Below are 24,313 nucleotides of genomic sequence, written 5' to 3' on the forward strand. Positions count from 1 at the left end.
CTAAAAATATTTATGGTATAGGCCCTAACAGTTATATCATGAAAAAGTTTAACTGAAATCATGTCGAATTGATTAAACCCTGTCATTTGGTATTAAGATAAACAAACCCCAAACTATATTTGTGTTTTATAAAACAAATATGTGGGAAACCTTACAGGGACAAGTTGTCTAGCTACTTAGCCAGCCAAGCCTCTAATGTGCCACTTGCACACAGTTTTAGTTGATGCATCAGTAAGATATAGTTTTGATTCGGTGTTTCTCTGTTTTCTTTTTATGCAAGTAATTTAAAATGTGATGTATGTACACAACAAAAGGTGATATCAAAATGTTTTTTTCTGCATTAGTATAGATGTAAACAACGCGCGGCATTGTGGGAAACGGGAAGGTACTAAAGACTTGATATACTAAAATCCTGATTTGACCTCATTGAAAATTGTCAGTAATATTCCAAACAAATGAATTTTTGCATAGCATAATGCATCGTAGTAAAAAGTCTTTTAAATAAGTCATTTTAAGTACTAAATATTATCATTCAATTTAAAATAAAAACATCAGGTAATATCAGGTCTTTAGTACATCCGGATTTTAGTGTGTCCCATCGAAATCGGCAAATCGGAATCGGACACATGTTGATCATGTTTACAAAGTGACGTTGAGGATTTTCTCACCATACAAGCCGTATGTACACATGCACGGACATTTAACCTGCAGCTACGAAGTACTTTATCAATGCTCTGGAGCATTATTCTAAGCAAAATTATCCGATTTATATATTCTTGTGTGAATTGTTTACGAGGAAATTCCGACTGTCACAGTAACAAACAGTGATGAACACTCTTTACCATTAATTACTCTGTTTCGGAGTTCCCAGTGGTAATTGTATCGAGTGATTAAAGAGCTGACGGTGACATTTTAATGTATGATTGGCGTGGACCATGGGAATGAATTCGAAGGTTAGAATTTTTTTTTACCTAAAATTTACATGACCTGATGACTATGGCAGCTTAGAGCATTTATCAGCTGTCGATATTTTTAGAAATACACAGACACAGCGATATATTAACTGTTTTACAGTTCAGACGCTCTCAGTTAGCCTTTTAAAATTCCCACAGCTTTAAATTTTATTTAAATATGTGTGAGCATATAATTTCAACAAGACTTGCTTTCAAAACAAAATGTTCTTCAACTAATAATATGTTGACGGGTGTGATGTTAATTGTTAGGGTATGGTAAGGGCTGATACTTATTCAGTTTTAATTTAGATCGGGCTTGTCAAACCGCACTAGACATATGGTCAGGTCCAGCACAATACCCCGATAGAGGTATATAGCTTGATAAAGCTATATAGCTTTATCAAGGTATTTAAAATACCTTGATCAAGGTATTTTATGTGATGAAAAGTAAAAAAAAATCTTTAAATATTAATTACTTAAAGTCGAGTTCTGAGTTGTTGTCAGTAAATTCACCCATGCATGTCAAGTACACAAACACGAACAAATCAGTAGAAAAACGTGTCGTAGAAGGAGACGTTATTTTATGCTTTCTTTTTGATACCAGAGTGTTCTTCACGCACGAATAGACACACTGACCAAAACTCTGAACTCGACTTTCAGGATTTAATTTTTAAAGAATTTTTTTGAATTTTCATTACTTAAAATACCTTGATCAAGGTATTTGTAAATACCTTGATAAAGCTATATAGCTTTATCAAGCTATATAGCTTTATCAAGCTATATACCTTTTTCGGGGTATTGTGCTGGACCTGATGGTGCATCGATGCCTTGTTCACATGGAAAGTTCAATTCAAATTAGTTTAATTCGAATTAATTTACTGCGCATTAAATTACTTTGCACAAATTAGTCCACAAATTAGTTTAATTCGAATTAATTTACTGCACATTAAATTACTTTGCATTAGCTCCTTGTGAACACTAACAGCTTTAAGTACTTGTGCTATTTCTGAGTGAAAAACTAAGGAAAATAGTGATAATCACTAAAATGTGTATACAGACACGGTGACATTATGTCAAATACATCTGTTTATGCCTAAGGTGACATGATTTGTAAATGATGTCATAATAACTTAACTGAAGCCTGACTGTCGAAGTAAAATTTTTATTCGCATTTGGTTACTTTGCATTATAATTAGCTGTCATGTGAACACAGTTTGATTCGCATTAGTTGATTCGCATTAGTTTACTTCGCGATAATTTACTGCGAATTTAACTCTCCTTCTGAACAGGGCACTAGACTCTAAAGTTACGTGATGTCGTAGTGTAAGTTTGGCCTACAATACCACTTTAAAGCTTGACTGTAGCTCAAAGAAGCTAAGCACTGTCGGTCCAAAGTTACTGCAGAAAAAAAAATTTAGTATCATAATTTATTGACAAAAAAATTGCACACATATTGCTCAGTTAATTTAATCAATATTTTATTATGTCATATGTTTGTTTCTTAGTTAAATTGCAAAAGAAATTTGTAAAAAAAATGTAATAGTAGAGTTTGCTTTTTTTCTGTGATAAGACTGAAGTTGGTTTGTTTGTTAATTGGTCTATCGAATATTTTTTTAGTCATTTTATGATGCCACCACTTGGGATAGTAAGCTGCAAATATAGACTTGTACTCAGCACTTATTGCCTTTGAGAAGTAAGGGATCCTTTTCGTGCCAACACCTACACACCTACTGTGACACAGAATCTCGGTTTATACAGTCTCTTTGGAGTAACCTCTCTCTAGCATTTAGCAGTTGGACTGGAACTTGCGACGTAAGGATCAGCTTCTTATTGATACTTTGATTGATAATGTTATCATGAGAATCTCACTCATTCACTCATTTAGAGATGTTAATATATACTGGTGAATAGTTTCATTTGGACCTTTACTTGGAACTCAGGGTCATTATCCTAACATCTACTGTGAGGTTTTTAGGGTCTCATTCACTTCAAATGTTGGGTGCATGGTTAAGGAACATTACTGAGTACATGTTTTTGTCATAGGTTTGATGCAGTGAATTAAAATCAAGTCTGGCTTCATGATTATACATAGCGATTGCCCTACCACTAGGCTACCATAACAGACAATGATGTATTTGGGTTATGTAGTAAAAAACGCTTAGGCAAACACTTATTAATGAATAGAAGCTTATCGAAAATTGAATTTTATTCCCTGTCATTTTAAAATATATGGAAAACTAAATGGTGTCCTGATAAGGCAATTTGTTAAGTGTAAGAGCTTGTTAGGAACAATGCGCTAACACATTGTTCACAACACTGTTAGGCTAAGGCAACTTAAAACAACATGCAATTGTGCTGACGCTCAACAAACTGCCATGCTAAGGCCATTCCAAGTTTTTTCTATGTTTAGTGTCCGCGTGTGCCTTGGTTTTTAACACCCCATGTAAGAAAAAACACACAACATCAGGAGTCCTGAAATTGGTTAATTTAGGCAAAATTGTTGAATTTTGTCAATTTCTCCAAATAATTCTGTACAGTAAATTATATTGGGTGTATTGTAAGCATTTAATCCCTTGTTTTTGCTTAAGAATAGACATTTCTTCTATTAAAGCAGTTTAGTTAGATCAAATCATTGGAAGGGCGTCATGTTTATGACTTTTAACCCTGTGTTTTATGTTTTGGCTTGTGTGGGGTTTTTTTTGCGAATAGGTAGGAAGGTTTTTGAAAGATGGGTGGAAGCTAAACAGAGAAAATACTTGGAATGGCCTAATACAACTTTACACAATCTATTATGTGTAAGCTTGACGGCGTAGTGTAAACAGCCTGCTGAAACATTGTTACAAACACACTAAGTACATTGTCACCGTGTTGTCATAAACACACTAGCCCATTGTCATAAGCGTGATAGTGCATTTTTACTTCACGCTAGCATGTAAGTGTGTTAAACAGTTAGCATGCTGTCATAATCTTAGTAGCATGGTGTTTTAAATGAGCTAGAGCCGCATTGTTACTTTGCGCTAGCTCATTGTTCCTTATGCGATGCTGTTTTGTCACTTCATTAGTGCATTGTTCCTAATGTGCTGTAACACCTTTACGAATGGCCTTATCCTGACACATAAAAAATCATAACCAGATACCATCTTTCTGACTGATTAGTCGGTTAACAACTGTTAACCATTACCATTCCTAATAAATTTTGACATGAACAAGTAATGTACATACCCTTTATTTGAAATCATGAAAAACTAATATGTTATTTTATAACATCCTCAAATGACTGCCTGTAAACCTAAATTGATAAATGATTATAGAGTAGTTTTACAAATAATACACATGCAGAAAAGTGACAGTATCTTTTAACTAATTTTGATGGTTTATCTTATCTTATAAGTTGTACTTTAAAAAAAATCAATTTCTCTTGATAGGTGTGACTGTCATCTGAGTACTGAAATGTGATGCCAAGCATGATCATGATTTGCCAGAAGAGCCTCTTTTGGGAAATGACAAAGAATAAACAGAATGAAATTGAAGCAATCAACTGAATCAAGTCTCAGTTTAAGAAGATGATTTTTAATATATCATATTTAAATTTTGATTTGAGAAACAGACATAAATCCACAAATATGATTATATCAATTGCTTTCAGTTTTTCAAGAGAAATAGATTTTGTTACAAAATCTAATATGTTTAATTTGGAATAAATGTTCTTTTTAAATATTTGTCAGATCTTGCATGTATACATCTGTATTGAGGTCTTCCGCTTCCAAGGGAAGGCATACCAATTCTAATAGTAAAGATGATAGAGATCTGTCTTCAGTGGCAATATATAAGATCTACCCGGTAATATGTGTATTTTTACAGTATAATTGAAGGAACATTGCTATTTTGGCATAAACAACTAAAGCATTATCAAATGTGCATGATTCAGAACAAAGGACGTGTTATTTCAAATACAAGATCAAAGAGATGTCCAGTCACATTTCAAAGTCAACAAAGCACTAAATCTGTTTACAGTTTAGCTCATATGAGCTAAAGCTGTAGTAAAATTTTAAAAATTCATCCATTATCATATATATCTTAAATTCTTCAGAATTTCATTTCCTTCTCCGAACAACTGGACAAAGTTAAGTTAAACTTGGCACAGAGCATTCTTTAGTGTAGATTTCCGTGATTTAGTGATTTTCGGGTCACATTGACCAGCATTTTTCTCAAAAGTGCTTTAGACAGAAACATAATATTTTCAGTGATGATAGAGCTACATGTGTTGATGTAACTCCGGAAGTGCAGCACGTCGGCGCTCGCTATGGCTTGTAAAAAGTCCCATCGGGGATTTAGAAAATTTTCACACCTTTTCTGCAATATCTTTTTACATGTTAATATTTTGTAAAGACATTAAGAACAAAAGTTGTGAAGAATATCATGATCTTTCAAAGGATATCAACGATAAGGGGCTTACCCCTATTATTAAGGACTGAGAGGGTCCAAAAATTTTTCCTTAATATCTTAAAAAAAATATTTGAATTTGTAATATGTCAAAGAAGCAAAGTTGTTCAAAATATCAAGCTTAATCTATTGAATTCCTCAAAATGCGTCCGGCGACGTCGCTTCCGGTCAAACCGGAAGTCGTCAGAAAGTGCATATTTTTGCCGTTCTTGACAAGGTTTTGGGTAACATATATCACTGAAGGCATTAAACTTAATTTTTCGTCAATTGACATCACTTCCGGTCAAACTGGAAGTAGCCAAAAAAGCTTATTTTGAAGGTTTTGACGCAAAATTGAAATTATAAAGTCACTGGAGACGACTTAGCTCATTGCTTTCTTTTTGTTGACGTCACATCTGGTCAAAGCAGGACGGAAGACCTATTCGTTGCTTTGCAACGAGCTTTGCTCTAGTTATTCTTTTTTTTCTTACCGATTTTGTGCACGCGATTTCTCAAAAACGGCTCGATGGATTTCCATGAAACTTTCAGGACTTATGTTACATTACTGGAACCTTATGCATTTTTTTCCGATTTGATAACGTCACTTCCGGTTTGGAGATATTGCCGATTTTATGATTTTTGAAGGGTCAGTTTGTCCGCAGACTTTCTCAATAATGGCTTAAGATAGAAACATGAAACTTTCAGGTCTGATAGATCAAAGTCTATAGATATGCGTAACGTCTTTTGTTTTTACCGGAAGTGCAGTATGTTGGTGCTGGCTATGGTTCGAAAAATGACAAATCGCAAATTTCAAAATATTAACACCTTTTCTAGGATATCTTTTAACCTGTAAACATTTTGTTAAACCATATAGAACAAAAGAAGTGTAAAATTTCAAGATCTTTCAAATGATATCTCAAAAAAGGGCTGGCCCCTAAATTTAAGGGCCTAGAGGGGCCGAAAAGTTTTCTTTCATAAGTCAAAAATATTAAGAATTTGTAAGAGGTCAAATAAGCAAAGTTGTTCAAAATGTCAAGTTTAATCTACTGGCATCGTCAAAATACGTGCGGCGTCGTCACTTCCGGCCAAACCGGAAGTAGTCGGAAAACGCGTTTTTTTGCCGTTCTTGACAAGTTTTGTGGTAACATATGTCTCTGGGAGCATAAAAATAATTTTTCCGTTCGTAGTCGTCACTTCCGGTCAAACCGGAAGTAGCAAAAAATGGCTTATTTTGAAGGTTTTGATGCAAAATTGGAATTATAAAGTCACTGGAGACTTTTTAGCTCATTGCTTTCTTTTGTTCTGTCACTTCCGGCACTTCCGGTCAAAACTGGACGGAAGACCTACTCGTTGCTTTGCAACGAGCTTTGCTCTAGTTATTCTTCTTTTTCTTTACAATTTTTGTGCAGAAGATTTCTCGGAGATGGCTTGATCGATTTTGTTCAAATTTTCAAAGATTATGTGTTTCTATCTGAAGTTTGTGCCCCCGGCTCAATTTTGAAAAAAATCACTTCCGGTCAGAAGTTATCGCTCTTTTACTGATTTTAAGAGGGTCTCCTTGTCCATGAGTAAACTCAAAAACGACATTAGCTACAGAGCTGAAATTTTAAGCGTTGATAGCCGACACATTGCTGATTTGCGCATTGGATTTAAAATTTTTCAGAAAGGTCCAAAATGGAAGCTCGGTAGGGGTCAAAATCTAGGACACGAATCATAAGTGAATTTTCGAGACATTTTGTGTCACATCTTTTAAAGTATTATTATTTTGTTAAAACATACTGAACAACATTTGTGTGGAATGCTAAGATCTTTAATATGACACCTAAAAAAGGGCTGACTCATCACATTAAGGACAAAAAGGGGCCAAAGGTATTCATTCAATAACTGTCTAGCTATTAGTTTTTTGTTATACATTACTGAAACAAAAATGTTTATCTCAACAATCTACATCCGTGTATTACATGATTAGGGGCTAAAAGGGGCCAGAATGCTAAATCTTTGACGCTTTTTATCTCGAAAGTGAGAAATATTTTGACAAGTAATATTGAATTAAAGATGTTCAAAATCATGTTCTAGACAATATGCAATCTTTAATTTTTCGCTAAACGTCCCAAATAGGGAGTTGAAGGGTTGGCCCCTAAATATTTCTCTGCGAATAACTCGAAAACGAAAAAGAATTTCTGAATAGTTGTTGAACAAAAAGTGTTCAAAATCTTAAGAGCTTTGTGATACTGTAGAAAATAAGGGGGTACAATTATTTTTTAATGTATACCACTTTAACAATATAGCACGGTTGGATGGTTGTCGACGATTCCTGGTACGACTTAATTTTTGTATTCAAGAGTCGGAGCCAATAAACGTCGTTTGTTTTTACATTGTCTCCTCCTCCTTTTTCAGGTAATTATCAGATTATTTTATATTAGATGTAATTGATGTTGCACAAGATGATATTTTAGATACTTCGCTAATTGTGTACATGTTTATTTTTGATGCATTTGAGGTTTATCGTGAATATTTAGTCTTCGAAGCGATCAGTGCAAAACCTTGTGTTTTAGGTCACGTGATAAGAGTTTTACAGTGTATAGCTAAAATGCATACATTTATGTCAGTTCATGTTTAGTTTTATGATTTGTGGAAGTTATATAGGTAATATTATTAATAGCATAATATTTGGATGAGTTAGGTTGTAGTTGATGTAAAAGTGAAATGTCAAGATTCCCGCACTTTCTACATCCGGGTATTTCCAAGATGGCTGCGCCCATACACATGTTATTGTTTACATCACCATCAGTATAATTATATCCATGTATAAGTCAAGTTGATGTTGTAGGATATCTTAGTGTAATATTTCAGAGTTATGTTTATCAGTACATCAGATCACAGTGACTTATAATAGTAATTCAGTCTATATTAAGTTTAAGGTAGCTACTCTGTGGTTGTGATACTTTGTGTCATAAGATGTCAGTATTATTTTGTCAGTCATATTGTGTCAGTCTAGTTCATTAGTTAAAGTCTCAGGATTACCAAAGATTAAGTCACATGTCTAGTCAATATTTTTGTTTACATTGAAATTACAAGTTAACTGTTTACTTTCCACATACATGTAGCAGTCTCTAGTCATATATGAAATTAATGTGTTCAAGAATGTTCATTATAAATTTTGTATTCAAGAGTCGGAGCCAATAAACGTCGTTTGTTTTTACATTGTCTCCTCCTCCTTTTTCAGACTCACTCCATTTTGAAACCGGTAACACTTTTTGGGGGCTCGTCCGGGATGGAGACACCAGAGTTTGAAGATCGTCTGCTGCAGGAGAGGTCTGTGTTGTGTTTAGCGACCCTGGAGGCCATCTTACGGTTTTGTGAAGATGTCGGCATGAAGAAGGAAGGTCTAGACACAAGGAGCAAGGCCATCAAGGCAGTGGAGAACTGGCTAGGAGAAGAGTTCAAAGATAAGACTAAGGGACAAGTTGCCCTTCTGGCTCTGGAAGTGTTTGCAGAAGAAGTAAAATCGGGAAAGACTACGGTTAAAGCGGAAAAGTCAGAACCAAAAGACATTCCAAATCTTTTTCTGAAGACAGATGTGAAACCAACCGTGTCTGCAGTTACTTCTTTCAGAAAGGAGTTTAAGATTCATGGCCAGATAGATTTACAGAAGGGACTATCTTTCGTTTCTCTAGTGCGACAAATAGAGACAGGATTACAGAAGGGTTTTTCAACAGTGGAGATAACAGATGCTGTCATCAGAGCTGTTCCTGTTGGCACGGGGATGAGGTGCTACTTGGAGGGCAAGTCAGATCTAACTCTACCATCCCTGCGACAGATTTTAAGAGCACACTATAAAGAAAAATCCGCTACAGAATTATACTCAGAACTGTGTCAGCTGGCTCAACATCACAAGGAATCACCGAATGACTTTTTGTTGCGTGCTCTAAATTTAAGACAGAAAATTCTCTTCGCATCAAAGGAAGAAAAGGCGGAAGTGAAATATGAACAAAACTTAGTGGACAAGGTGTTTTACCGTACTCTGGACACCGGACTAACAAATGAAGTCATTAGGCAGGAAGTGACTGGATTCTTAGAAGGCATGCACCATCTGGAAGAAGAAGAACTTATCCAGTTTATGAGCAAAGTTACGATGAAGGAAGAAGAAAGATCCGCCAAACTGGTAAAGAAATGGGATATCAAATCGCCTGCATGCAAGAAAGCGGAACACCTGAGCTGCAAAAGAAAAAAGACTTTAAAGAAGGAAACTTGTCATTAGAAGTCAAGGAGTTGAGAACACAGATCCATGAGCTAAGGGAAGCAATCACCAAGTCACCTCAACAAAGGTCACGAAAGTCACAGGCTAGGAAGTGTAGGACATGTTCAGACAACAATGCCCCTACCTGTAACCATTGTTGGCATTGTGGCAGCAGTGAACATTTTTCCAGAGGATGCCGCAATAGGATAAGATCCCGTCGTCAGGACCAACCAACTTCGGAAAACGGACTCGGTTTGCGGCCACGGGACGGGCAGTAAAACCGGATGAAAAGTCCCAGAGTTCTCCGTGTGTTGAAGTACAGAGTATTAGTTCAGTGACTGGCCATGTGTATAGACTTTTACCTCGCTTCCGGTCTAAGATAACAAAAGTTGTTGGAAAAACGTGTCTGATTAACTGCAAATTGAATCACCATAGCGTGCAGGCTCTCTGGGACACAGGAGCTCAAGTGTCTCTGGTCCATGAAGAGTGGTGGAAGGATACATTTCCTGAGGACCGAGTGAGGCCATTGAAAGAACTTATGAGTGAGGATTTGACTGTACTTTCAGCTAATGGATCAAGCATTCACTTCAGTGGTTGGGTCGAGTGTGCAGTGACAAATGGAAATCAAGTTATTACTACTCCATTTTTGGTTACGTCAGCTGCGGCAAAGGATTATCCCATTATTGGTTACAATGTGATTGAGGAATACATCCGTGATAGTGACTCTAACGTAGATACTGATCTCCGCACGGCGTTTCCTTCACTACCCTCTACTGCATCTGTCACCTTAGTACAGACAATCAAGCAAAACCTTAGTGGAGAGAGGATTTCTGTTAAAACAAGAAACAGAACTGTTACAATTCCTGCCAGGAGTTGGAAACAAGTGCGTTTTCAAGTGAGAACCAGTAATAACAGTGATCAAGCCGTTGGACACTTAGAACCGTTTGTAGAAAACTTACCTGAAGGACTTCATCTATGTGAGTGCCTTGTCAAAATGGAGAAAGGAGTAAAGCTGATGTTTTATAACGAGACTAACAATGAACTTTCGATCCCAAAGCGAACAGTAGTGGGAACTGTCAATAGTGTTAGTTCGATCATAGAACTTGCTGTGTCACCTCATGTACCCGAAGTTACACACCAGTCACAGGAGAACTGGGATCCACCTGTTAGCTTAGAAGGACTAGGCCTTAGTACACAACAAGAAGGCAAGATCCGTCAGGTGCTTAGGGAGGAATGTGACGCCTTCTCTAGGGGAGACGACGACATTGGCCATGCTGCTGACCTGGAACTTAACATTCCTTTGAAAGATACTACGCCAGTACAGGCCTCATATAATTCGATCCCAAGCCCACTATACCAGGAAGTGAAGGACTATTTAACTGATCTTATTGGCAAACATTTCATACGCAAGTCAAATTCACCATATTCGAGTCCAATGGTATGTGTGCGCAAGCGTGATGGTACCCTTCGCCTGTGTATCGACTATCGGAAGGTAAATAACAAGACAGTGAAACAGGCAGAACCAATTCCAAGAATACAAGATACGTTAAACCAGCTGGCAGGAAGTCGATGGTTTACAGTTCTGGACCAAGGAAAAGCCTATCACCAAGGAAACATGTCTGAATCGAGCAAGCCAGTGACAGCGTTTGTGACTCCATGGGGATTATATGAGTGGAATCGCATACCGTTCGGTCTTACTGGGGCCCCTGGAACTTTCCAGAAATACATGAATGAGATCCTTCATGACTATCGTGATAGATTCTGTATTCCCTACCTAGATGACATCATTATCTACAGCCAAACCTTTGAACAGCATTTGGAACATTTCCGAGCAATTCTTAGGAGACTAAAGGATAAGGGTATTAAGTTGAAACCAAAGAAGTGCGAGTTATTTCGTAAGTCTGTCAGATACCTTGGGTGCTTGGTTACAGAGGAAGGTTACATGATGGATCCTAAGGATAAGGACGCTGTACTGAAGCTGAAAGACAAAAGTCCAAAGACTGTTGGTGAATTACGGCAACTACTTGGTTTCATTGGTTACTACCGGAAGTACATACCTAACTTCTCACGTCGTGCCAAAACATTATATGACTTGCTACAATGTTCAGGGTCTAAACAATCAAGCGGAAAACAGAAGAAATCACCCCAGAAGGGTGGACAGGCGCCATCAAGTCAACATATTACTTGGACTGGACAACACCAATCTACATTAGATAGTCTCATTGAGACTCTGCTGGAACCGAGAGTTATGGCATATCCGAACTTCGCGGAACCCTTCACCCTGCATGTTGATGCATCAGGAGAAGGCCTTGGAGCAATTCTGTACCAGAAACAAGAGAATGGAAGACTAGCTCCTATCGCCTATGCATCGAGAACATTGACCCCAGCTGAGAAGAACTACCATTCTAGTAAGCTTGAATTCTTAGCCATGAAGTGGGCAGTATCAGAGCGGTTCCGTGACTACCTGTTTTATGCACCCTTCTTTACTGTGTATAGTGACAATAATCCGTTACAGTACGTCATGACCACAGCAAAGCTCGACGCTACTCGTCTGCGATGGGTATCAGAACTCGCTGAATTCAAGTTTGAGATTCGCTATAAGCCTGGCCAGAATAACAAGGATGCAGATGGTCTTAGCCGAATGCCTTTAGTTGAGGACCATATCATGGATTATACAGAGGAACTGTCTCCTGGGACAATCCACTCCATTGTGAACTGTGCTACATTCAAGGGCAATGGGGACTGGCCATTAGTTGCATCACTCTCTTGTACAGCAGATGTGTTCCAGCTGATAAAGTCAGGTGAAGACGATGTTAAGTCGATACCACTTGATGAATTGGTCAAAGCACAGAGGACAGATACAGATATCCGCCCAGTGATAGACCTGATAAAGGAAAAGACAAGTATCTCAGGGAAAGTGATTTCTAGTCTTCCAGAAAAGTCAAAGAAACTACTACGTGAGAAGAACAAACTGCAGATAGACTCAACTGGTATCCTAAAGAGAGTGGTTCGAGGACCAGATAAGGAGCAAAGATTCCAGATTGTACTTCCAGAACAGTACCATGGAATGGTGTTAGAGGAGTTACACTCTAAGATGGGACATTTAGGTACTGACAGAGTAACTGCATTAATCCGTGAACGCTTCTTCTGGCCCGGTATGGCAGCTGAAATTGAACATTTCATTACCAGAGTGTGCTTTTGTATCAAGGATAAACCACCTATTCGTCGGAAGTTAGCGCCAATGCAGCCCATTACAACAACCTTTCCATTTGAACTTGTCTCTATAGACTTTCTACATTTGGAGAAGAGCAAAGGGGGTTATGAGTATATACTGGTGGTGATGGACCACTTTACCAGGTTTGCACAGGCATGTCCAACTCGTAACAAATCTGGGAAAACAGCTGCAGACAAAATATTTCAGGATTTCATCATGAGGTTTGGATTTCCTCATAAACTTCATCATGATCAGGGCCGAGAATTTGAAAATGAACTTTTCCATGCTCTTCAGAAATTATGTGGCATGCGACGATCCAGGACTACCCCCTACCACCCTCAGGGGAATGGCCAGGTGGAACGCTTTAACCGTACCCTCCTCGGGATGTTGCGTACTTTACCTGCTGATGCAAAAGCCGATTGGAAGTCGCATTTGAACAAAATTGTCCATGCATATAATTGCACACAGAACGATGTGACAGGATTCTCGCCTTTCTACCTGCTATTTGGACGACAGCCTAGACTAGCTATTGATGTAATTTTTCAGGAAGCACATGGGGACCAAAGCCTGAAGACTAAGTCACATACAGAGTATGTCAACAGTTGGATTTCAGAAATGGAGAAAACATACAACATTGTGTGTCAGAGGGCTGGGAATGCTGGACAAAAGGGGAAACAGCAGTATGATAAGAGAGCTACCAGTGCAGCACTAGCTCCAGGAGACCGAGTCCTTGTCAGAAACTTCAAAGAGAGGGGAGGCCCAGGGAAGTTGAGATCGTACTGGGAGGACACAGTGCACGTAGTTATTGGTCGGATGAACAGTACATCCCCTGTTTATGAAATCCAATCTGAAGACGGGAAGGGACCTATTCGTCGCCTTCACAGAAACCTACTTCTTCAGTGCAATGATTTACTTTCAACAATGAGTGCCAAGAGGATCACCGAGTCCAAGCAGAAGCAAGAGAAGAACAGAAAGTCTAAGAAATCATCACAAAACATTGCACGGTCAAGAACAAAACAGTCACAAGACTACAAGGATCCTGTGTCAGATTCCAGTAGCAATAGTGACTACATCATCATTAATAGTGAATTGAATCCGCATGCTCAGACATTCATTCCAAGTTCATCAGGTGATGCACCACCAACATCTGGAGGGTCAACGAATGATGAAGACACTGAACCAATTATCATGGACGTGACTGACCCAGGACATGTTACCATACAGGACTCTGAAGCATCAAGTAGATCAAGATCGTCATCCGAATTCATCAGTGCTGAGTCAAATGGTGACGAGGACTCTCAGAATTCACTGGAAGATGTAGGGAGAACTGAAGAGGCTAACAGTGACAACAGCAGTGACAGTAATGGTACACGCAGAGGTAGGGGACAGCGAGTGTCAAGGCCGCCTTCACGGTTGACTTACGATCAGATGGGAAAACCCTGCTCCTATCCATGGACCAATGTTATATTATGCGGACAGGAAATAATGGTCTAGAGTGATGTGTATACGAGATATTAACATTGAATTAAAACTGTATATGCCTAGTCACTATGGTGTGCCATTAGGGTTATTATACCTTAAGATTATACATGAACTTGTATTTTGTATTATGATCAGAAAGAATGTTTTTTCATGGGTTGATATTTTTCAGAATTGTTTTATTCTGTATTCATGTCAGGTGGCCAACTGATATGTACACATTTTAATGAAAATATTAGTGTTCAACTAATGGTTGTCAACTACAATTTCTGATTTTGATGCTAATACAAGTGGAACCATGTCAATGAATGATTATGATATGTCAGCTTTAGATCATAATTGCAGTGTAAATGTATTTGTATTATTGTATGAAGAATATGTTGGAATATATGGTTCAAGTTTCCTGATGATGATCAGATGTTTGATTTAAGATTAAGAGTAAGGATGTTTGAGGAATGTACTTATAAATGATCTGTAATCAAATTTTTTTTTTCATTAATTGTATTTTTTTGGTATTTGTCAAATGTCGAGACGACATTTAATTTGTAGGGGGAGAGAGTGTGATACTGTAGAAAATAAGGGGGTACAATTATTTTTAATGTATACCACTTTAACAATATAGCACGGTTGGATGGTTGTCGACGATTCCTGGTACGACTTAATTTTTGTATTCAAGAGTCGGAGCCAATAAACATCGTTTGTTTTTACATTGTCTCCTCCTCCTTTTTCAGGTAATTATCAGATTATTTTATATTAGATGTAATTGATGTTGCACAAGATGATATTTTAGATACTTCGCTAATTGTGTACATGTTTATTTTTGATGCATTTGAGGTTTATCGTGCATATTTAGTCTTCGAAGCGATCAGTGCAAAACCATGTGTTTTAGGTCACGTGATAAAGAGTATTACAGTATATAGCTAAAATGCATACATTTATGTCAGTTCATGTTTAGTTTTATGATTTGTGGAAGTTATATAGGTAATATTATTAATAGCATAATATTTGGATGAGTTAGGTTGTAGTTGATGTAAAAGTGAAATGTCAAGATTCCCGCACTTTCTACATCCGGGTATTTCCAAGATGGCTGCGCCCATACACATGTTATTGTTTACATCACCATCAGTATAATTATATCCATGTATAAGTCAAGTTGATGTTGTAGGATATCTTAGTGTAATATTTCAGAGTTATGTTTATCAGTACATCAGATCACAGTGACTTATAATAGTAATTCAGTCTATATTAAGTTTAAGGTAGCTACTCTGTGGTTGTGATACTTTGTGTCATAAGATGTCAGTATTATTTTGTCAGTCATATTGTGTCAGTCTAGTTCATTAGTTAAAGTCTCAGGATTACCAAAGATTAAGTCACATGTCTAGTCAATATTTTTGTTTACATTGAAATTACAAGTTAACTGTTTACTTTCCACATACATGTAGCAGTCTCTAGTCATATATGAAATTAATGTGTTCAAGAATGTTCATTATAAATTTTGTATTCAAGAGTCGGAGCCAATAAACGTCGTTTGTTTTTACATTGTCTCCTCCTCCTTTTTCAGACTCACTCCATTTTGAAACCGGTAACAGCTTGAAGATGAAATCCAGAAAAAGGGGCTGGACACTAAAACTAGGGGCCAAGAGGGGCTAAAAATCTTTTTTCGATAACTCTTTAACAGTCAATATTTTGTTATACATTACTAAAGCAAAAATGTTTATCTCAACAACCTACAACTACATATTATGATTTTTATGTCGTATATTACATAATTAGGGGCTACAAGGGGCCAGAATGCTAAATCGTTGATGCTTTATATCTCGAAAGTGAGAAATATTTTGACAAGTAATATTGAACAAAAGATGTTCAAAATAATGTTCTGAACAATATGCAAGCTTTCAGTTTTTGCTAAACTTAACCCATTAGGGAGTTGAAGGGTTGGCCCCTAAATATTTCTTTTGCAAATAACTCGAAAACGAAAAAGAATCTCTGAATAGTTGTTGAACAAAAAGTGCTCAAAATGAAATCCAGGAAAAGGGGCTGGGTACTCAAATTAGGGGCCAAAAGGGGCTAACAGTCTTTTTTCGATAACTCTTTAACAGTCAATAATTTGTTATACATTATTGAAGCAAAAATGTTTATTTCTACAATCTACAACTGTATATTACGATTTTAAAGTCGTACATTACATAATTAGGGGCCACAAGGGACCAGAAAACTCAATCTTTGACGCTTTGTATATCGAAAGTGAAAAATATTTTGATAAGTAATATTGAACAAAAGATGTTAAAAATCATGTTCTGAACAATATCCAACCATTCATTTTTCGCTAAACGCCCCCATTAGGGAGTTGAAGGGCTGGTCACTTAATATTTCTTTTGCGAATAACTCGAAAACGAAAAAGAATCTCTGAAAAGTTGTTGAACAAAAAGTGTTCATAATCCTAAGAGCTTTAAAATGTTATGAAGAAAAAAGGGCTGATCCCTAATATTAGGGGTCGTGAGGGGCCAAAAGTCGATTTTAGAAGTCTTTATTGTTCAATGTCTTTTTACAGATTATGGAAAATCATTACTTTAGAATGAAAATCTCATTCAAAATCTTATCTCATCTCATCAAGAATCGAACGGAAGACCCACTCGTTGTTCACAACGAGATCGTATCTAGTTAAGGTCTTCCGTCTCCAACGGAAGACCTTATTGTTTTCGTTCGGTTTCTTTTTCCCTTTTATTATTATTTTTTTTCTTACCGATTTTGTGCACGCGATTTCTCAGAAACGGCTGGACCGATTCTCACCAAATTTTCAGATCTGATAGATATTTATCTGAACCTTGTCGGAAATTTTTCGTAAGTACGTCATCACTTCCGGTCGTGAGATATGGACGATTTTCTGATTTTTAGAGGGTCACCTTGTCCTGAGATCTCCTCCTAAACGACTTAAGATATCGACTTGAGATTTTCAGTGAAGGTGGAGGAAGGATAGTAGATGTGACATTTTGCATATAGAGCTTTCCAGGTAAAAAGGCATCGACGCTCGCCTGGGATCGAAAAATAGCCTCATACTCATCTCGCAAAAATTCACACGTTTTCTTTTATATCTTTTCACCTGTTAATATTTTGTTAAGACATATATAATATAAAATGTGCAATATAGTAAGACCTTTCATTTGATATCAAGTAAACGGGGTTAGTCCTTCAAATTAGGGGCATAGAGGGGCCAAAGGTCTCTCGTCTTTAACTTTTTTGTTTTTCAATCTTTTCAAATTATATTAGTATAGTTGATAGAAACATTTCTTATTAGGCTGAATATATAATTCGTTTGTAAATTTATAAATTCAAACTCGAGATATTAACTTTCAAAAATCTGAAGCGGGAACGAAATGGCGGCGGTCTCTGTCAATTCCGACATTTCGCAATAGCGGTTAACAGAGGCAGCCGAGCGTTTGGTTGAACGAAAATAACATAAGGAGCAATGAAATGTTTAGGGATACTTGGATTGTCACGTCGTAGGTTCGTTGCAATTCTGTGTCAAACTACATCCAAGGTCTCCTTACAAGTCTTCTTTAATTGGTTTTGGTTGTTTCTCAAAGTAGAAAAAAGAAAAGAATTAATGTGCAAATTAAGTACGCAATCATGATATTATCTAAATCAAAAGGATTTAATCAAAAGAGAAAAGGCATGATTCCATGATGTTTTATCAAAGATCATAGTCAAAGTCATATCTCATCTTATCGAAAATTCGGACGGAAGACCTACTCGTTGCTCGCAACGAGATCGCATCTAGTTATTATTATTATTCTTACCGATTTTGTGCACGCGAGTTCTCGGTAGTGGCTCATCCGATTTTCATCAAACTTTCAGATCTGATAGGTATTGGTCTGAACCTTATTGGAAATTTTTTTCGGCGATGACGTCACTTTCTATCTTGAGATATTATGGATTTTCTGATTTTTAGAGGGTAGGCTTGTCCGCGAAACTCCTCCGAAACAACTTAAGTTATTGACTTAAGATTTTCAGTGGAAGTAAAGGAAGAATTGTAGAGTTGCGGGCTGGGGTCCAAATCTGTCTAGCACAAAGGCGCCGAAGCTCGGTAGGGCCCGAAAAATATCTCAGAAACATCTCACAAAATTTGACACCTTTTGTTTCATATCTTCTTATCTCTTTATAATTTGTTAAAACATATTGAACATCTTTAACTCTTTAATGATCAATATTTTGTGATACATTACAGAAGCAAAGTTGTTCATATTAACAGTTTGCAACAATATATGTGAGTCGCCACGACAAAACCAGGCTTGTTGAGTTTTACGTCATAATCGAGAAAATACCGCTGAAAAACACACTTGAAAAACGCACAACGTTTTTACTAAACCACATTGTTTACAGAAATAAAACTTATAAACTAGGCCTATAATTTCTATCCAGAAAATTGTTTTTAAAAGACTTTACTTTTTTTAAAAAGAATTTTTCAGCAACTGTTGATATTTTTTTCGCAGATTTTTTATACCGATTAGTCATTTGCCAAGATATTTTGTTAGAGTTATCGATCGTAGTAAAAGCGAAAGTACGTAACCAGTATAAACAACATGCGGGAAATTTCGCAGACAACAGTTTATTGTTTTACTGATGTTTTAGAAATTTGTTTATATAATGAGCCAGTCAAGCACGGTTAGTGAAGTGCCTGATGAAATTATTTTTCATCAAGATGAACCTTTTATATATGAAATAACAACTTTAAACGATTTGTATTTTGGAAATCAATCGGAGTTTGTTCCCTTATCATCGTCCGAAGATGAGGAAGAGGAAAGATCTACAAACTGTACTGGTGATATTTCAGATTCAGACACTGAATTAGAACTCAGGTCGGTAGACATTGATGACGAATATTGTGTTGAAGAATTCAAAACAAAAACATGTGGCTGCAGTAAGTTGTACGGTGTTCCATGTAGTACGAAAGTAGAATTTAGTCACATGCTCGAATACAGACAACAGTGTCAAGAAATGTCAAATGAGGAACTTGATTTAACTGTTAAAGTTCAATTGGCAGCACACAGAAAGTCTAGTACATATTGGCCCCAATCTATTAGCAAAAAGCAAAAAACAAAGGAACGAGAAAGAGTAGCACAGAGGTACTATTTTGCAGGACAGCAGGTCTGTCGGGATACTTTTCTGTTTTGTCACAGTATTGGGAAATTTAAGCTTAATAACATAGCTTCTTCCCTTGATAAAGATGGTCTTAAGCCAAGAATTCATGGGAACACGGGTAAAATGCCTAAACATGCACTCAATGTAACTGATGTAAAGCGTGTTTGTCAGTTCTTAGAGGAATACACGATGAAGAATGGACTCCCCCTGCCAGGCAGACAACCAAACTACTCGACTCAAGGCAACAAAGTCCTTCTGTTGCTTCCTTCTGATAAGACAAAATCTGATGTTTGGGAACTTTATAATCAATCAGCAGTAATGCAGAATTACAGGTTTGTTTATTGTTTGATAATTTTGTTTAATGAACTCATAAATCAAATATTTTCAGGTCTAGCTGTTTTAATTTTCTCATAATATTAAATATGCTTTAGAAAGTAATTTATTGTACATGCTACTGATGCTATGATATCAAGGTAAATACTCATCTTTAAGCATTTTTAAAAATGTGATAGTCTTCTTATAACTATCTTGAATAATTTTTTTAGGAAAGTCAGTTTATCAGAATTTAAGAAGATCTGGTTGGAACAAATGCCACATATTCTTATCATGAAACCAGCTCCTGATCTCTGTCCTAAGTGCCAAAGATATGTTCACAACATCAGCAATGCAGGGAACTTGTCGGAAGATGAAAAGAAGACTATGCTGGAAGAGTATACCTGTCACCTGGACAGAGCCAAGGAACAGAGGGAGTATTACAGAGAAAGGTGTTTGCAGTCAAAAGATTTGTATCATACACACAACTTGGATCAAGCTGTAAGAGGTGTGCACAGTAAATTTTATTTTCATTTTCTAAATGGTGTTAATTTAACACTCCAACACATCAAATTAATAGGAGGTTATTGATTCATGCATGCTGTCTATTATCACTCTCATTCTGATTAAATTAACTCACAATATATAAAAACATATAATTTCAGTTTATATGCATATTGTTTTTATTTTTGTGAAGGGCAAGTGTGCACACATGACATAACCCAGACATACAGCTTTGATTTTGCTCAGCAAGTCCACTATCCTCACCATGCACAGGAAGTAGGGCCACTATTTTTCAAGACCGCTAGAAAGTGCCAAGCCTTTGGTGTTTGTGCAGAAGGAGCAGGTACATGTAAACAATAATTAGACAGATAATAATTGCATGTAAACAACAATAAGACAGATAATACTTTGCATGTTAAAAAATAATTATAGTTAATAACTTGCATAAGACTTATTTCATTTACTGACCATGGGAAGACAAAAGATGTTTGTAAAAAAAAAACATTGAATAATAACATACAGGCTGCATGTAAAACAATTTTTATTTTTGCAATAGGTGCGCAAAGATTTTATCTTTTTGATGAAGCTGAGGAGGTGGGCAAAGGAGCTAACACAGTTGTCAGTCTTCTGCATCATTTTTTGAGTATTGGGGATGTGGAGAGAAAAATGTTGTGTTGCAGATGGATAACTGTGCTGGCCAAAACAAAACAACACAATGATAAGGTAAATATCTTAAATATTCCATTTAATTATTAATAATCCTTGTATTTCTCTTTAATAGCCAAGATCAATAAATAGATTGTTTTTACTACTAGGGTTTGCTATTATATAACTTCAACAGAGGAAAACGGTCAAATTTTTGTCCCAAGTTAGTGGAGATAATCTTAGAAACTCTTGCCAAAGATCAAAGACAACATTTTTGCAGATCTTCCCCAATATATACTAGTACATGTACTAATATATGGGGACAGCAGTATGGTATTCTCTTTGTAGCAATGAAATACTAGGAAATATTTTCTAACCCAGCTTGTGTAATATTTTTTCTAAGTGATAATGACAATGTGAGCAAGCAGATTTTGATTTTAAATGTAAATTTAAAGTAAAATTTGAATTAATAAAATGATTAAAATTAAATTCTTACACTTTATAATGTTAAATCAGAAATATTAATCAATGGGTGTCATGTCTTAATGGTTTACTTAGTACATTAAAAAAAAAGAAATTGATTTGCTGGGTGAGACAGGTTTAAGAAACCTTAAACTTACTTATATTTCTTGTTCAAGATATGGCATGTGGAGAGTTTTGACAAGCCAACACCGTAGTGTTGAATTCTCACTAATGGAGGCTGGGGACACCAAATTTAGTCCAGACTGGCATTTCGGTCTCTGGAAGATGAAGTGGAGACACTCAACTGCAGAAACTCTAGATGAAGTAGCAGCATCAGTGAGGCAATCTTCCAGAAATGGACACAATATACCACAGCTGATCAGTGATGTTGACAGGCCTGATACATTTTATAACTGGTCATGTTTCTTTGATCCCTTCTTCAAGAAACTACCTTCCATCTCAAAATTTCACTATTTTAAGATTTCTGCAGACATTCCCTGTTGTTTCTGTGAAGACTTATTGCAGCTCAGAAGAGAAATCTGTCAACATTTTGAAAAGGGGTCAGCAAGTATTTGACACTGAAACTTTGCTATCAGTCTTTGAACCAAAGGGCCTTGATGCTGCAAGGCAGTGGTATCTATGTGATGAAATATGACCATTCTGCAGGGATACATCTGACAGTCTGGAGTCATGCCCCAAACCTTTGTGTCCAAAGCCTCGCATCAAAGTGGATCCAGAAATAAAGAAAAAGTACAAAGAAGTTCGCTATGCCAGAGAGTTAAGATACTAGATCAATGAAGATAGACCTGTATTGAACCAGCCTGATGCTTCATGCAAACTTTCATGAAAATGATTATTTATTCAAATGTTAAATCTTTTGTGTAATTTATTAATTGTATGCTTGTTTTTTTTTTGTTTCTTTAAACGTTAAAACGAAAAGTGACTAAATTTTTCACCTGTTATGTGCTGTATAATTGGAATTTTTAAAGTATTTTGTCTTGAATTTTTTGCACTAGAAATTTAACCTTTCTGCACTAGAATTTGATATGCACATTAAAAAATTTGACCACATACTATAAATGAATTCAAATTTGTAGACAATCAGTGTTAGGTATTTGTTTGATAATGTTATTTATGTATTATTTTTTTTTAACTCTCTAATAAAACTAGCATTACTTCCATTATGTATGAATTTTGAGATTTTGTGAATGAGATGTATCATGTTTGCAGTGTAATAACTGTAGAATTAAAAGGAGAATCACTCTAACATTTTGGATTTTTACTTACTCATACTGTAGCTAGCCGAAAATGCAAAAAAATCTTAATTTCTTGAAAAAACTCAATAAACCTGGTTTTCTGGTGGCTTATCACATATTATAATATTTTGGTCATATTTCACGTAATAAGGGGTCACGATGGGCCAGAATGCTAAATCTTTGATGCTTCATATCTCGAAAAGGGGTAAAATTTTGATAAGCAATATTGAACAAAAGATGGTCAGAATAATGATCTAAACAATATGCATACTTTGAATTTTTGTAAAATGGCCCCATTAAGGACTTGTAGGGGTGGCCCCTAAATATTTATATTAAGCATATCTTCTAAACGAAAAGAAATCTCTGAATAGTTGTAGAACAAAAAGTCTTTGAAATCACAAGACCTTTCGTTTGATATCAAGAAAAAGGGGCTGAACACTCAAATTAGGGGCTCAGAGGGGCCAGAAGTCTTTCATCTTTAACTCTTTAATGATCAATATTTTGTAAAACATAACAGAAGCAAAGTTGTTCAAATTAATGATTTGCAACAATATATTACAATATTTTGGTCATATGTCACGAGGGGCCAGAATGCTAAAACTTTGACGCTTCATATCTCAAAAAGGGTGAAAATTTTGACAAGCAATATTGAACAAAAGATGGTCAGAATAATGTTCCAAACAATATGCGTACTTTGAATTTTTGTAAAATGGCCCAATTAAGGACTTGTAGGGGTGGCCCCTAATTATTTGTATTAGGTATATCTCCTAAACGAAAAGAAATCTCTGAATACTTGTAGAACAAAAAGTCTTTAAAATCAAAAGACCTTTCGTTTGATATCAAGAAAAAGGGGCTGAACACTCAAATTAGGGGCTCAGAGGGGCCAGAAGTCTTTCATCTTTAACTCTTCAATGATCAATATTTTATAATATATTACAGAAGCAAAGTTGTTCATATTAACGATTTGCAACAACATATTACATTATTTTGGTGATATGGATTTGGTGAATAAGGGGTCACAAGGGGCCAGAATGCTAAATCTTTGAAGATGCATATCTCGAAAAGGGGTAAAATTTTGATAAGCAATATTGAACAAAAGATGGTCAGAATAATGTTCCAAACAATATGCAAACTTTGAATTTTTGAAAAATGGCCTCATTAAGGACTTGTAGGGGTGGCCCCATAATATTTATATAAAGCACATCTCCTAAACGAAAAGAAATCTCTGAATAGTTGTAGAACAAAAAGTCTTTCAAATCACAATACCTTTCGTTTCATATCAAGAAAATGGGGTTGATCCCTCAAATAAGGGGCTCAGAGGGGCCAAAAGTCTTTTATCTATAACTCTCTAATGATCAATATTCTGTTATACATTACTGAAGCAAAAGTATTTATCTTAAAGATTTGCAACAATGTATGATACAATTTTGATCATATGTTACGTAATTAGGGGTCAGAAGGGGCCAGAATGTCAAATCTTTGATGCTTTATATCTCGAAAAGGGGGAATATTTTGACAAGCAATATTGAACAAAAGATGGCAAGAATTATGTTCTAAGCAACATGCATACTTTGAATTTTTGTAAAACGGCCCCATTGAGGACTTGTAGGAGTGACCCTTAAATATTTTTATTTAGCATATCTCCACAAGGAATAGAACTCTCTGAATAAGTGTTGAACAAAAAATT

General features: G+C 36.2%; 1 long non-coding RNA gene and 1 pseudogene across 1 annotated transcript; both read left to right on the forward strand.

Annotated features, from left to right (window-relative positions):
- The first annotated feature begins 582 nt into the window (after nt 1-582).
- On the forward strand, nt 583-4,600 carry LOC134278771 (uncharacterized). The gene is made up of 3 exons (XR_009994517.1): nt 583-953; nt 2,571-2,765; nt 4,379-4,600. It is a non-coding gene; the product is annotated as an uncharacterized LOC134278771 (long non-coding RNA).
- A 13,971-nt stretch (nt 4,601-18,571) lies between these two features.
- Nucleotides 18,572-22,618, forward strand: LOC134278772 (uncharacterized; annotated as a pseudogene).
- Nucleotides 22,619-24,313: the final 1,695 nt, after the last annotated feature.

This window comes from Saccostrea cucullata, unplaced genomic scaffold, assembly GCF_032062105.1.
Source record: "Saccostrea cucullata isolate Sc308-1 unplaced genomic scaffold, CSIRO_AGI_Scuc_v1 ctg6069, whole genome shotgun sequence".
Taxonomy (NCBI): Eukaryota; Metazoa; Mollusca; class Bivalvia; order Ostreida; family Ostreidae; genus Saccostrea; species Saccostrea cuccullata.